The sequence below is a fragment of the Ursus arctos genome, unplaced genomic scaffold, assembly GCF_023065955.2.
Source record: "Ursus arctos isolate Adak ecotype North America unplaced genomic scaffold, UrsArc2.0 scaffold_20, whole genome shotgun sequence".
NCBI lineage: Eukaryota > Metazoa > Chordata > Mammalia > Carnivora > Ursidae > Ursus > Ursus arctos.
The window spans coordinates 17,473,804-17,487,481 of record NW_026622875.1 but is presented as its reverse complement, the minus strand read 5'-3'; the positions used below and the strand labels follow the sequence as shown (position 1 = coordinate 17,487,481).

The 13,678-nt window shown below is 38.3% G+C and overlaps 1 long non-coding RNA gene across 7 annotated transcripts in view; it reads right to left on the bottom strand.

Moving 5' to 3' along the window:
- The window catches only part of LOC123000922 (uncharacterized), a 72,022-nt gene that overhangs the window by 48,395 nt on the left and 9,949 nt on the right, over positions 1-13,678 (bottom strand). For 5 of the 7 annotated variants that reach the window (XR_007189133.2, XR_007189134.2, XR_008960595.1 and 2 more), the window contains one exon: positions 12,859-13,068. This is a non-coding gene — a long non-coding RNA (uncharacterized LOC123000922). The remainder of the gene's footprint in view (positions 1-12,858; positions 13,069-13,678) is intronic. The other 2 variants (XR_008960596.1, XR_007189140.2) reach the window with 1 other exon arrangement.

Below are 13,678 nucleotides of genomic sequence, written 5' to 3'. Positions count from 1 at the left end.
AAAGAAAAATAAAAAAAAATAAATCCTTTGTCATTTTAGCAGTCTTCACAGTATCTTCATCAGGAGTAGATTCCGTCTTAAGGAACCAGTTTCTTTGCTCACCCATAAGAAGCAACTCTCATCTGTTAAAATTTTATCATGAGATTGAAGCAATTCAAATATAATAATAAAAAATATTTAAATATTATGAGAATTACAAAAATGTGGCACAGAGACATAAAGGGAGCAAATACTGTTGGAAAAATGGCAAAAATAGACTTGTTCAACACAAGATTGCCACAAACCTTCAATCTGTTAAAAAAAAAAAAGGCAGTATCTGCAAAGCACAATAAAATGAAGTATGTCTATATACGATCCCATTCTTCAAAAAAAAATTTAAGACCAGAGAACAAAACATATTTATATGCAAACATTATGAGAACAACTCATGGTAGGAAACTAGAAGTTCAGATGAAATTTTTAAGGGGTGTGTGTGCAGATTTAATTGATACAATCAGGCAGAAAAAAATGAGGTTATCATCAAAAAAAGGGATTATAGTATTTCCAGATTTCTGAGGGTGATGATAAATAACAAGGAGAACAATATCAACCAAGACTATAATTTAATGAAAGCACATTGAGGGTAAGGTAAAGGGCCAAGCAATTTGTATATTATTGCTAATTATAATAGCATGCCTCTAAGATACAAACTATTACCCCAATTTTATAGATGAGAAAATAGCCTTAGAGAAATAAAGCAACTTTACTATATGCTTATTAAATGATCAAGCCCATGAAAGTCAATTACTTCTCAATCCAAAGCCCATGTTCTTTCCACTACGACATCCCGTTGATCAGAATCTAGAGTGTGGTCATTTGTGTTGTTCAAGTGGAGTGGAAAATCACTCATGTAGAATAAGTGAAGGGAGCATTAGAAGAGCATGTGAGTGATCATTATGAATACTGAGTTGACCCAAGAATGTTGTCATGAGATAAGCCAGTATACAGATTCCCAGCTCAAATGTTTGTCTACTAAGTATGGGGCAAAGAGACCAACAAGGCTTGGACCATCTCCATTCTGTCCCTTAAGGCTGAGTTACTAGTAAATGTCTCAAGAGGTGTAAAAATATTCTGGATCCCACCAAAAAACTGGTGTGTGTAATTGTTGGACAGCCAAAGAAGTTCAGGAAATTGGTCCTACTCTCCAATGATAAGAATCCCTGGTATTTAGAAAAACAATGATACCTTTCTAGGACTGTCAATCCTGGACATCCATAGGTACATACTTTTGAGCAAGTCTTATACATGTACACAGAGGAGAGACACAAGAATGTTCTAGATACCACTGTTCATATGAAGAGAAACTGAAAACATTTTTATTATCCATCAGTGGTAGATCAGTGGTAGACTAAATAAATTGTGGTATAATCATATAACAGTACACTGCAGTGGAAACAAATCAGAACAATGTCTGTCATCACAGATGAATCTCAAAAATACAATATTGAGCAAAAAAAATTAAGTCACTGAGGGCACCTGGGTAGCTCAGTTGGTTGAGCATTCAACTCTTGGTTTCAGCTCAGGTCATGATCTCATGGGTCATGAGGTTGAGCCCTGTGTTGGGCTCCTCACTCAGCAGTAAATCTTCTGCTTGAAGATTCTCTCCCTCTGCCCCTCCCCCAACTCATGCTTACACACTCTCTCTAAAATAAATAAGTAAATTTTTTAAAAGAGTCATTGAAGAATATGGTAGGATTTTATTTTTTATGTTCAAAGGCAGGAAAACTAAATAATTTCTTCAGATATATACATGAAATTAAGTCTAAAGAAAAGCGAGGGAATTAATAACACAATATCCAGTCAATGGTTACCTGTGGAGGAGTGATGAGGAAAAGAGACTGTAATTTCCTGCTAACATTCTAATACTTAAGGGCAGGGAAGATGGGCTTTTATTCTTTAAATGATACGTATATGTTTAAACACATGTTTTCAGATGTATGACATTACTTCACATTGAACAAGATCCTTTAACAGCTACATGCTGAGAGTAATGTTTTTCTGACTAAAGGTTTATTGTTACTTTCTAGAGTAAGTCTGGGAATTTTGAGCTGCTAGGGATTCGTAATGAAGATTATTAGGGCCTATTTCTATCTATCCATCCATCCATATATCCAGTAATTAGCCATTATTTTAATGACTGGTGAATCTAGATAAAAATATATATTTGAAGTTTTTTCAAAATAAATATTAAGAAAAAATCCAGAATTTTGGAATCTAATCCTTAGGTAGTATCTATGGCGAAGAGCCCAGAAATCTGTGTTTTTAACAAGAGACCCATGTGATTCTTAAAATCAGGCATGCTTCAGACCGGTAAAGAAAATTAGTTCTCATAAATTAATAGTTCCCAACTATATCAGTCAGAAATTAGAATTTAAATCTGATTCAAGTGAAAATTCAATCTATAAAGATGTTTTAAAAAGCAGTTAGTATCAACGAATTTAAACAAAGTAAAATACACCTGCACACTGCTTCATATGCTGCAAATGCTCATGGTTGGTTTACCTTCTCTCTCCTTTGAGATGCTAATCTTTTCCCCACTACCTAATATCCTCAATTCTTCCTTTACAGTATTTCTTTCTTTTACAATCTAGGAGTTTGCATATTATCTCTAATTATAACAACATGTCTCTGTTTAATTAGCATGTTATATGATGCAGAATAATTTCCAGTTGATATAAGCATGAATAATTGTTAACATAATTGTTCCTTAACATTCAGTGGATTGTTTTCAGATTTCCCAATCATTCAGCAAGGGCAAAAAGTGCCATAGGTTGAAAAGAGGTGGAGAAGCTAAGATGGTGGAGAAGCAGGAGGACCTTAGGCTTGCCCCATCCCTCAAGCCCAGCTTGATAAATATCAAATCATTCTGAATACCCGAGAAATCAATCTAACGACTAACAGAACAAACTGCACAATTACAGGGAGAGAATAGGCCACACTGTGGAAGGCAGGAGGTGCAGAGATGTGGTTTGGGGGAAAAACAGACCATGGGTGCAGTGGAGGGGAGGGAGCCCTGATTGCAGAGGGGGGGGGGGGAGAGGGAGGGAGGGAGGGAGAGGGAGAGAGAGAGAGAGAGAGAGAGAGGAGTGCACAGGGGATCCACAAAGCCAGTGACTGGAAAAATGAGAGGGGCTGACTTTCATGAGTATTTGCAACCAGCAGGGCTCAAAGACTGGATTTTTAGAGGTCTGCTGGTATGAATCCCTGAGGGAGCTACAGTGCTCCTGTGGAATAGGAGGGTAGATAGCCCAGAGGCAGATGACCCCTGGGGATTCACTGGGAGAGAAAGATGGTCCCACTTTTTGAAGCACATCTGGGAGAGGCAGTATTGCCTCTCCTGGGACAAAAGAGCTTGTGGGCACCATTTCCTTCTCCCACCCCTCAGCATAGGCGCAGAGAACCTTGCTGAGGGCAGCTAACATGGACACTGGCTCTTTGCTAGGCTTTACTCCGAACTCCACACCCCTGCACTTTGGTGTGACTGCCCTTCTGGGGCAACCTGAATCAGTCCCACCGTGGGGAGACCCTCTCCCAGAGAACTAGCACAGGTCCCCAAAGTTTGGAGTTTTAAAACTCAGCCAGCCTGCCTGGGATAGAACACAGGTGCACTACGCTGTTGGGCAGGCACACAGCCCAGACGCCCACAGGGTAAAGGTAGCGATCTGAGGGTCCCCTGGACACATGAGGGGAGAGTGTTCACTCTTCTGGGAGGGCTTCTCTGACAGCAGCAGGTGCAAACTCTCCTCTTCAGAGACTAGGGAACTGGCTGGCTCCATCCCCTGACCCCTTAGTATAAACTAACTTCAGTAAGCAGCACAGTGCCAGCAGTGGTGGCCTAAACCACTTACACCAATCCCCACCCCCCCACCCCAACTCTGTTGGTGTTGCTTTCCTCAGGCAAGTGTGCCTGAGAACCAGAGGAGTGGGCCCTTTCCCCAGAAGACCAGCAAAACCCCCGCACGTACCATGTCTACTGACCACAGAGTGCTGCAAAACCTCAGCTCTAGTGGGAAGAGCATCAGTTCTCTTTTGACAAGCAGAGCAGAGCACACCTAGTTAAAACTTACCACACTTGGCCAAGGTCCAAACACTCCCCACTGCAAGCAAGGAGAAAACTGCAGAGGACTGACCTGAGGGAAAGAGTAGCCAAAACACAACAGCACAGCACACACGCCATACACCAGAGATACTCCCTGAAGCATCAGGCCCTGGAAAGAATATGACCTCTTCTTCATAAAGCCATCATTCTCAGGAGCAAGAAACATAACAGACTTTCCTAACACAGAGAAGAAAACAGAAACCTAGGCAAAATGCCAAGAGGGAGGAATCAATCTCAAAAGAAAGAACAAGAAAAGGTCACAGCGAGGAATCTAACCAGAACAGATATAAGTAATATGCCTGATTCAGAATTTAAAGTAACAATCATAAGGATACTAGCTGGGCTTGAGAAAAAAATGGAAGACATCAGGATGGCCCTTACTGTAGACATAAAAAAACCAAAAACTAGTCAGGCCAAAATGAAAAATGCAATAACTGAGATCTGAAACTGAGTAGATGTAATAATCACAAGGATGGGAGAATCAGAGGAATGAATAAGTGATAAAGAAGATAAAATTATAGAAAAAAATGAAGCTGAAAAGAAGAGGGAAATAAAAAAAAATACTGGATCATGAACGTGGGCTTAGGGAAGCCAGTGACTCTATAAAGCATAATAACATCCATATCATAGGAGTTCTAGAAGAAGAAGAGCGGGGAAAGGGGACAGAAGGTTTATTTGAGGAAATTATAGCTGAAAACTTCCCTGACCTGGGGAAGGAAACAGACATTCAAATCCTGGAGCCACAGAGAATTCCCATCAAAATCAACAAATGCTGGCCAACACCAAGATCTATCATAGTTAAATTTGTGAAATATAGAGATAAAGAAAAAATCCTAAAAGCAGAAAGAGAAAAGAAGTCCCTAACTTAAAAGGGAAGACAAATAAGGTTAGCAGCAGATCTTTCCACAGAAACTTTGCAGGCCACAGGAGAGTAGCAATGTGCTAAAAGGGAAAAATATGCAGCCAAGAATACTTTATCCAGCAATGCTGTCACTCAGAATAGAAGGAGAGATACAGAGTTTCCAAGACAAATAAAAACTAAAGAACTTTGTGACTATTAAACCAGTCCTACAAGAAATATTAAAGGGGACTCTTTGAGTGGGACAGAAAGACCAAAAGCAACAAAGACTAGAAAGGAACAGAGAAAAATCTCTAGAAATATTGTCAAAACAAGGAATAAAATGGCACTAAATTCCTGTCTATCAGTCATTATTCTGAATGTAAATGGACTAAATCAATCAAGTCCAATCAAAAGATACAAGGTACCAGAACAGATAAAAAACAAGACTCATTTATACGATGCTTACAAGAGTCACATTTCAGACCTAAAGACACCTGCAGATTGAAAAGTGAGGGGATGGAGAACCATTTATCATGCCAATGGACATCAAAAGAAAGCTGGAGTAGCCATATTTAATCAGACAAACTAGATTTTAAACCAAAGGCTATAACAGGAGATAAAGAAGGACACTATATCATTATAAAAGGGTCTATCCAACAAAAAGATCTAACAATTGTAAATATTTATGCCCCATGTGGGAACGCCCAAATATATAAATCAAGTAATAATAAACATAAAGAAACTCATCGATAATAACACAATAATAATAGGGGACTTTAACATTCCACTTACAGCAATGAATTGATCATTTAAATAAAAAATCAACAAGGAAGGAATGGCTTTGAATGACACACTGGACCAAATGGGCTTAACAGATATACTCAGAAGATTTCATCCTAAAGCAGCAGAATACACATTCTTTTAGAGTGCACATGGGAAATTCTCCAGAATAGAGCATGTACTGGGTCACAAATCAGGCCCCAACAAGTACAAAAAGATTGAGATCATACCATGCATCTTTTCATGATGTTATAAATATTGAAGTCAATCACAAGAAAAATCTTGGAAAGACCACAAATACAAGGAAACTAGAGAACATCCTACTAAAAAATGAATGGGTCAACCAGGAAATTAAAGTAGAAATAAAAAAATACAAGGAAGCAAATGAAAATGAAAACATGTGATCTAAAACCTTTGGGATGCAGCAAAACCGGTCATAAGATGGAAGTACATAGTGATACAGGCCTACCTTAAGAAGCAACAAAAATCTTAAATACTCAACCTAACATTACACCTAAAGAAGCTAGAAAAAGAACAACCAATGAAACCTAAAGCCAGCAGAAGGGAAGTGGTAAAGATCAGAGCAGAAATAAATGATATAAAAACAAACAAAGAACCCACCAAGAGCTGGTTCTTTGAAAAAATTAATAAAATTGATAAGCCCCTAGCCAGACTTATCCAAAAGAAAAGAGAAATGATCCAAATAAATAAAATCATGACTGACAGAGGGGAGATCACAACCAACACCACAGAAACACAAACAACTGTAAGAGAATATTATGAAAAACTATATGCCAAAAATCTGGAAGATTGTTTCACAATGATCTAGGCAATCTGGAAAAAATGGATAAATTCCTAGAAACATATAAACTACCAAAACTGAAACAGGAAGAAATAGAAAACTTGAGCAGACCAATAACCAGCAAAGAAATTGAATAAGTAATCAAAACTGTCCCAACAAACAAAACTCCAGGGCCAGATGGCTTCTCAGGGGAATTCTATCACACATTTAAAGAGTTAATACCTATTCTTCTCAAACTGTTCCAAAAAATGGAAATGGAAGGAGAACTTCCAAATTCATTCTATGAGGTCAGCATTACCTTGATTCCAAAAACAGACAAGCCCCCCGCAAAGGGGAATGACAGACCCATATCCCTGATGAGCAAGGATGCAAAAATTCTCAACAAAATGCTAGCAAATCAAATCCAACAGTACATTAAAAGAATCATTCACCACAATCAAGTAGGATTTACTCCTGGGTTGCAAGGGTGGTTCAATATTCATAAATCAAGCAACATGATATACCACATTAATAAAAGTAAGGATAAGAACCATATGATCCTCTAATAAATGTAAAAAAAGCATTTGACAAAGTACAGCATCCATTTGTGATTAAAAACCCTCAACAAAGTAGGGATAGAGGGAACATACCTCAATATCATAAAGGCCATATATGAAAGATCCACAGCTAATATCATCCTCAATGGGGAAAAACTGAGAGCTTCTCCTCTACGGTCAGGAACAAGACAGGGATGTCCACACTGAGCACTGTTATTTAACATAGTGCTGGAAGTCCTAGCCTCAGCAATCAGACAACAAAAAGAAATAAAATGCATCCATATCAGCAAAGAAGAAGTCAAAACTTCCACTCTTCACAGATGACATGATATTCTATATTAAAAAAACCCAAAGGACTCCACCAAAAAATTGCTAGAACTAACACACAAAATAAGTAAAGTCACAGGATACAAAATCAATGTACAGAAATCTGTTGCATTTCTATATAACAATAACGAAGCAGTAGAAAGAAAAATTAAGGAATCAATCCTGTTTACAATTGCACCAAAAGCCATAAGATACCTAGCTAGGAACAAACCTAACCAAAGAGGTAAAAGAGCTGTACTCTGAAAACTATAGAACGTTTATGAAAGCAATTGAAGAGGACACAAAAAAATGGAAAAATATCCCATGCTCATGGGTTGGAAGAACAAATATTGTTAAAATGTCTCTACTACCCAAAGAAATCTACACATTTAATGTAATCCCTATCAAAATACCAACAGTATTTTCACAGAGCTAGAACAAACAACCCTAAAATTTATATGGAACCAGAAAAGACCCTGAATAGCCAAAGAACTCTTGAAAAAGAAAAGCAAATCTGGAAGCATCAAAATTCCAGAATTCAAATTACATTACAAAGCTGGAGTTATCAAGACAGTATGGTACTGGCATAGAAACAGACACATAGATCAATGGAACAGAATAGAGAATCCAGAAATGGACCCACAACTCTATGGTCAACTAATCTTCAATAAGGCAGGAAAGAATATCCAATGGGAAAAACAATGCCTCTTTAAAAAGTGATGTTGGGAAAACTGAACAGCCACAAGAATGAAACTGGCCTACTTCCTTACACCACACAAAAATAAATTCAAGATGGATGAAAGACCTAAATGTGAGACGGGAAAACATCAAAATCCTAGAGGAGAACACAGGCAGCAACCTCTTTGACATCAGCTGTAGCAACTTCTTACTAGATATATCTCCTAAAAGCAAGGGAAATAAAAGCAAAAATGAACTTTTGGGACTTCATCAGGATAAAAAGCTTCTGCACAGCAAAGGAAGCAATCAACAAAACTAAAAGGCAACCTTTGGAATGGGAGAAGACATTTGCAAATGACATATCTTAATATCTAAAATTTATAAAGAACTTACAAAACTCAACACCCAAAAAACAAATAATCCAGTTAAGAAATGGGCAGAAGACGTGAATAGACATTTTCCCAAAAAAGCCATCCAGATGGCTAACAGACACATGAAAAGATGCTCATCACTGGTCATCAGGAAAATACAAATCAAAAATCAAAACTACAATGAGATACAACCTCACACCTATAAGAATGGCTAAAATTAACACAGGAAACAAAAGATGTTGGTGAGGACGCAGAGAAAGGGGAACCTTCTTATGCTGTTGGTGGGAATGCAAACTGGTGCAGCCACTCTGGAAAACAGTACGATGTTCCTCAAAAAGTTAAAAATAGAACACCCTCTGATCCTGCAATTGGACTACTAAGTATTTACCCAAAGAATACAAAAATACTGATTCAAAGGGATACGTGTACCCTGATGATTATAGCAGCATTATCAACAGTAGCCAAATTACGAAAAGAGCCCAAATGTCCATCGACTGATGAATGGATAAAAATGTGGTGTGTGTGTGTTTGTGTATGTGTGTATAAAGTGTATGTGTGAGTGTGTATAAAGTGTGTGTGTGTATGTATATGAATGAAATCTTGCCATTTGCTATGATGTGGATAGACCCAGAATATATTATGTTAAGTGAAATAAGGCAAGGAAGACAAATATCATATGATTTCACTCATATGTGGAATTTAAGAAATAAAACAGATGAACATAGGGAGAAAAAACAGGCAAACCATAAAACAGACTCACAACGATAGAGAACAAACTGAGGGTTGCAGGAAGAGAGGTGGGCAGGAGGATGGGCTAAATGGATGATGGGTATTAAGGAGGACACTTGTTGTGATGAGCACTGGGGTTCTATGAGCACTGGGTTTCTATAAGCTATGAATCACTAAATTCTACTCCTGAAATTAATGTTATACTACATGCTAAACAACTGGAGTTTAAAGAAAAACTTGAAACTACAAAAAAATAAAAAAATAAAATAAAAACTTCCACAGGTTGAAGAGAGACTGAATTTGGGCTTTATGTGAGATAGAATTCAGATTAGGAAACTAAACTAAGCTCCATTTCATAACATGTTAGCTTTATATGGTTTTCAGAGCTCTCCATTGCAGAGGTCTTTTGCATTTTTAGGGCTTAAGCTGCATACAGGGGAATCTAAGCCAACTGGAACCTAATAAAAAGGGAAAGGAGAAATGGGCTGGATAGGACGAGGTTGGTGCAGGTGTGGCTTGCTGCTTTACAAGGCAGCCCTGATAGTGTAAATTGCATTCCACAGCAAGACAGCATTTACGTGGGACACTGCATTCAACGTTGCAGCTGCGCTCTATCTTGTTCTTCAATTCCACCTTTGTAAACAGTGACAGGCTAGCAAACTCAATGAAGCCACAGACTCTCAAGCCCAACCATGGACATCTAAAACTTCAATTACAAAACCAGAAGAATGGTCAGCCCTTTGCAGTTGTGTATGCACTAGACGGTGTCCTATCCTCTAGGCAGAGAAGCCACTGGACATGGGAACCTTGCACTTTTCTAGGCATGAGGCTTGGAAACCTGCACATACAATCTAAAAGCCTGGGTCCTACCTGTCACTAGGGCTTTCGAATGTGAGAGGAGAGAAAAGAAAGCAGGGGGTCACTGTCTAGACAATTCCTTCTGATTTTTACTTACCAGGAGCAGAAGAAATAGTTTCTGCAAATCTTTTGCAGCTATTATAATCCCTCATCTCAGGATACCTGGGTGTCTCAGTCAGTTAAGCATCTGCCTTCAGCTTAGGTCATGATGCCAGGGTCCTGGGATCGAGTTCCACATCGGGCTCCTTGCTCAGCAGGAAGCCTGCTTCTCCCTCTGCCTGCTCTGCCTGTCACTCCCCCTGCTTGTGCTCTCTCTCTCTCTCTCTCTGACAAATAAATAAATAAAATCTTTAAAAAAATTAAAAATAACAATAAAATCTCTCATCTCCTCTGTGGGTTTAACTTGAAACTGTTAGATGATGATATCGTTTGAAAAGATGATGGGATATGTGGAGGAGGACAGAAGAGTTGGTGGCTGGTAAAGGGCAGCTGCTGTTCCATTTCAGACAGTGTGGACAGTGGTCCAGAGTACGGGTTCAGATTCCAGAGATGTCCTTTATGGGGGTTGAATCAGGTGACCTCATTGTTCTTGGGTTATCCTGTATAACATGAGTATGATCATAGTGGGATCCACCTCACAGATCTCTTGCTGCGAAGATTAAACGATCCCATTTGGAAAGCATTTAAAATGGTGCCTGGCACAGAGCAAGCCCTCAATACATTTTCATGTTACTATTATTTCAAAAGATAAAATATACAAAGTAATGAAGAGACCAAGAATAAATGTCTATATTCAAGTATAGTACTAAAAAAGCTGTTAGCCTTTCAGTCATTTAACATGTATTACTGAGCACCCATGCCTAAGATTTTGTGCTGTGCAACCCGCTGACATCACTAACTTCTTCTTCACTTCCACTGTCAATGATTCCAGCAGGTACCATTTCATGAGCATTGTTTATACTATGCTTAACACTGGAATGGACTAAAAATGGAGACATTGCTGAGCGGGTCTTTTCTATTTCTAGCTAAATGAAAGACAAATGAGATAGAGTAAGTACATCTTAAGTGTCTGTGGGTTTTGCTTTTAGCTCAGTATAGTTTCATCATGTCATATCATCCAGATGAACACATTTATTTAGCAATAGACTTCAAAGAGAAGGTAATGGAAACAGTGTTAAAAACATCTGAAAATTAGGAAAATATAATATCCATTAAATCCTTAACATATAAATATTGAGGTCTTTTTTTTTTGCAACCCTGCAATATGAAAAACTGAATAATTTTACTTTGTTACTATAGTGCTTCATGGTATAAAATGAGATGATATTTATACAATCGTTTATGTGAGAGTCTTGATAAAGCTCTTAGTAAACAGGAATAATACTTTTGAAGTGTTCAAATTTCATAAACTTTATATTTCACAACAGGGATATAGGCTGGGTTCATACAAGGTAATGTGCTAATAATCCCAAGTAAATACGCTGTGCTTAAAAATGAATCATTTATTAGTCTTTGCAGTAAAAGGCTAATATGTTAATTATTTTTTCTATACCATAAGTAGCTATTCCACTTTAGTTCTTACAGGTAAATTAGATGTTAGTTCACAACCTTTGTAGCTTCCCCAGTGGAATCTGAAACCAAACTCCCTACAGAGATGGGTGGCAAGTTTAATTAACAACGGGACTTACAAAACAAAGAGGCAACCCACAGAATGGGAGAAGATATTTGCAAATGACACTACAGATAAAAGGCTGGTATCCAAGATCTATAAAGAACTTCTCAAACTCAATACATGAGAAACAAATAATCAGATCAAAAAATGGGCAGATGATATGAACACTTTTCCAATGAAGACATACAAATGGCTAACAGACACATGAAAAAGTGTTCAAAATCATTAGCCATCAGGGAAGTTCAAATCAAAACCACATTGAGATACCACCTTATGCCAGTTAGAATAGCAAAATTGGACAAGGCAAGAAACAACAAATGTTGGAGAGGATGCGGAGAAAGTTGGTGGGAATGCAAGTTGGTACAGCCACTTTGGAAAACAGTGTGGAGGTCCCTCAAAAAGTTAAAAATAGAGCTACCCTATGACCCAGCAATTGCACTACTGGGTATTTACCCCAAAGATACAGATGTAGTGAAGAGAAGGGCCATATGCACTCCAATGTTCATAGCAGCATTGTCCACAATAGCTAAGTTGTGGAAGGAGCTGAGATGCCCTTCAACAGATGAATGGATAAAGAAGATGTGTTCCATATATACCATGGAATATTACTCAGCCATCAGAAAGAACAGTTACTCAACATTTGCAGCAACATGGACAGGACTGGAGGAGATTATGCTAAGTGAAATAAGTCAAGCAGAGAAAGACAATTATCATATGGTTTCACTCATTTATGGAACATAAGAAATAGCAGGGAGATCGGTAGAAGAAGGAAGGGAAGAATGAAGAGGGGGCAAACAGAAGGGGGAATGAACCACGAGAGACTATGGACTCTGGGAAACAAACTGAGGGCTTCAGAGGGGAGAGGGGTGGGGGATTGGGATAGGCCAGTGATGGTTATTAAAGAGGGCACATATTGCATGGAGCACTGGGTGTTATATGCAAACAATGAACCATGGAACAATACATCAGAAACTAAGGAACTAAGGATGTACTGTATGGTGACTGACATAACATAATAAAAAATTAAAAAAATAAAAACAAAAAAACCAACGGTACTTACATACATAGCTTGTCTTGGGCAACTGCAGACTGTGAGTAGATCTCCACACCCACCACCAGAATCTTAAAATTTATACAGAGGCCTTACCTGGGCTGTCACATACAACATCCATAAGGTTTCAACACCATATTACTATTTCAAGTCTGTGTCCATGGGCAGCTTCTAGCCTGGTGAAGGCAAGTAGATCGCACATTCCAAGGACAGGGTGGGGGGATGAGGAGCTGTAATTGCTGGGGTCCAGTTCACAGGTCAATTGGTGGTCACAGGTTCTTGATGACCTCCTCCAACATGAACCTGCTGAAAATTTTAGAAGATCATTATAACAACATAGACACACAAGAACACATTGCTTTTTTATCAAAGTAATACATTATTACATGATAGAAAATCAAGAAATGCAAAAAGTCATAAAAAAGAAATGAGCTACATCCTTGTTCCTACTTTCCCAAAGTAACCATCCTTAAAATGTTGGCATAATCCATTTGTGTGTATGTGAATTTCTGTGTGTATGCATGAGGCATGAGTTACATATTACAATAAAATTAGGATCTCTCATTATAGGGGTGCCTGGGTGGTACAGCAGTTAAGCGTCTGCCTTAGGCTCAGGGCGTGATCCCGGCGTTATGGGATCGAGCCCCACATCAGGCTCCTCCGCTATGAGCCTGCTTCTTCCTCTCCCACTCCCCCTGCTTGTGTTCCCTCTCTCGCTGGCTGTCTCTATCTCTGTCAAAAAAAAAAAAAAAAGGATCTCATTATAGTCATACATTAATGAATATATTTTGGATATAACTAATATTTTTTAAACCACAATTTTAGTGATTACAAAGCAATCTATTATTGGCTGAGCCTTAACTTATTCAAACTATTTCATTATTATTGCTTTAATTTTTTGGCATTATGATTAATA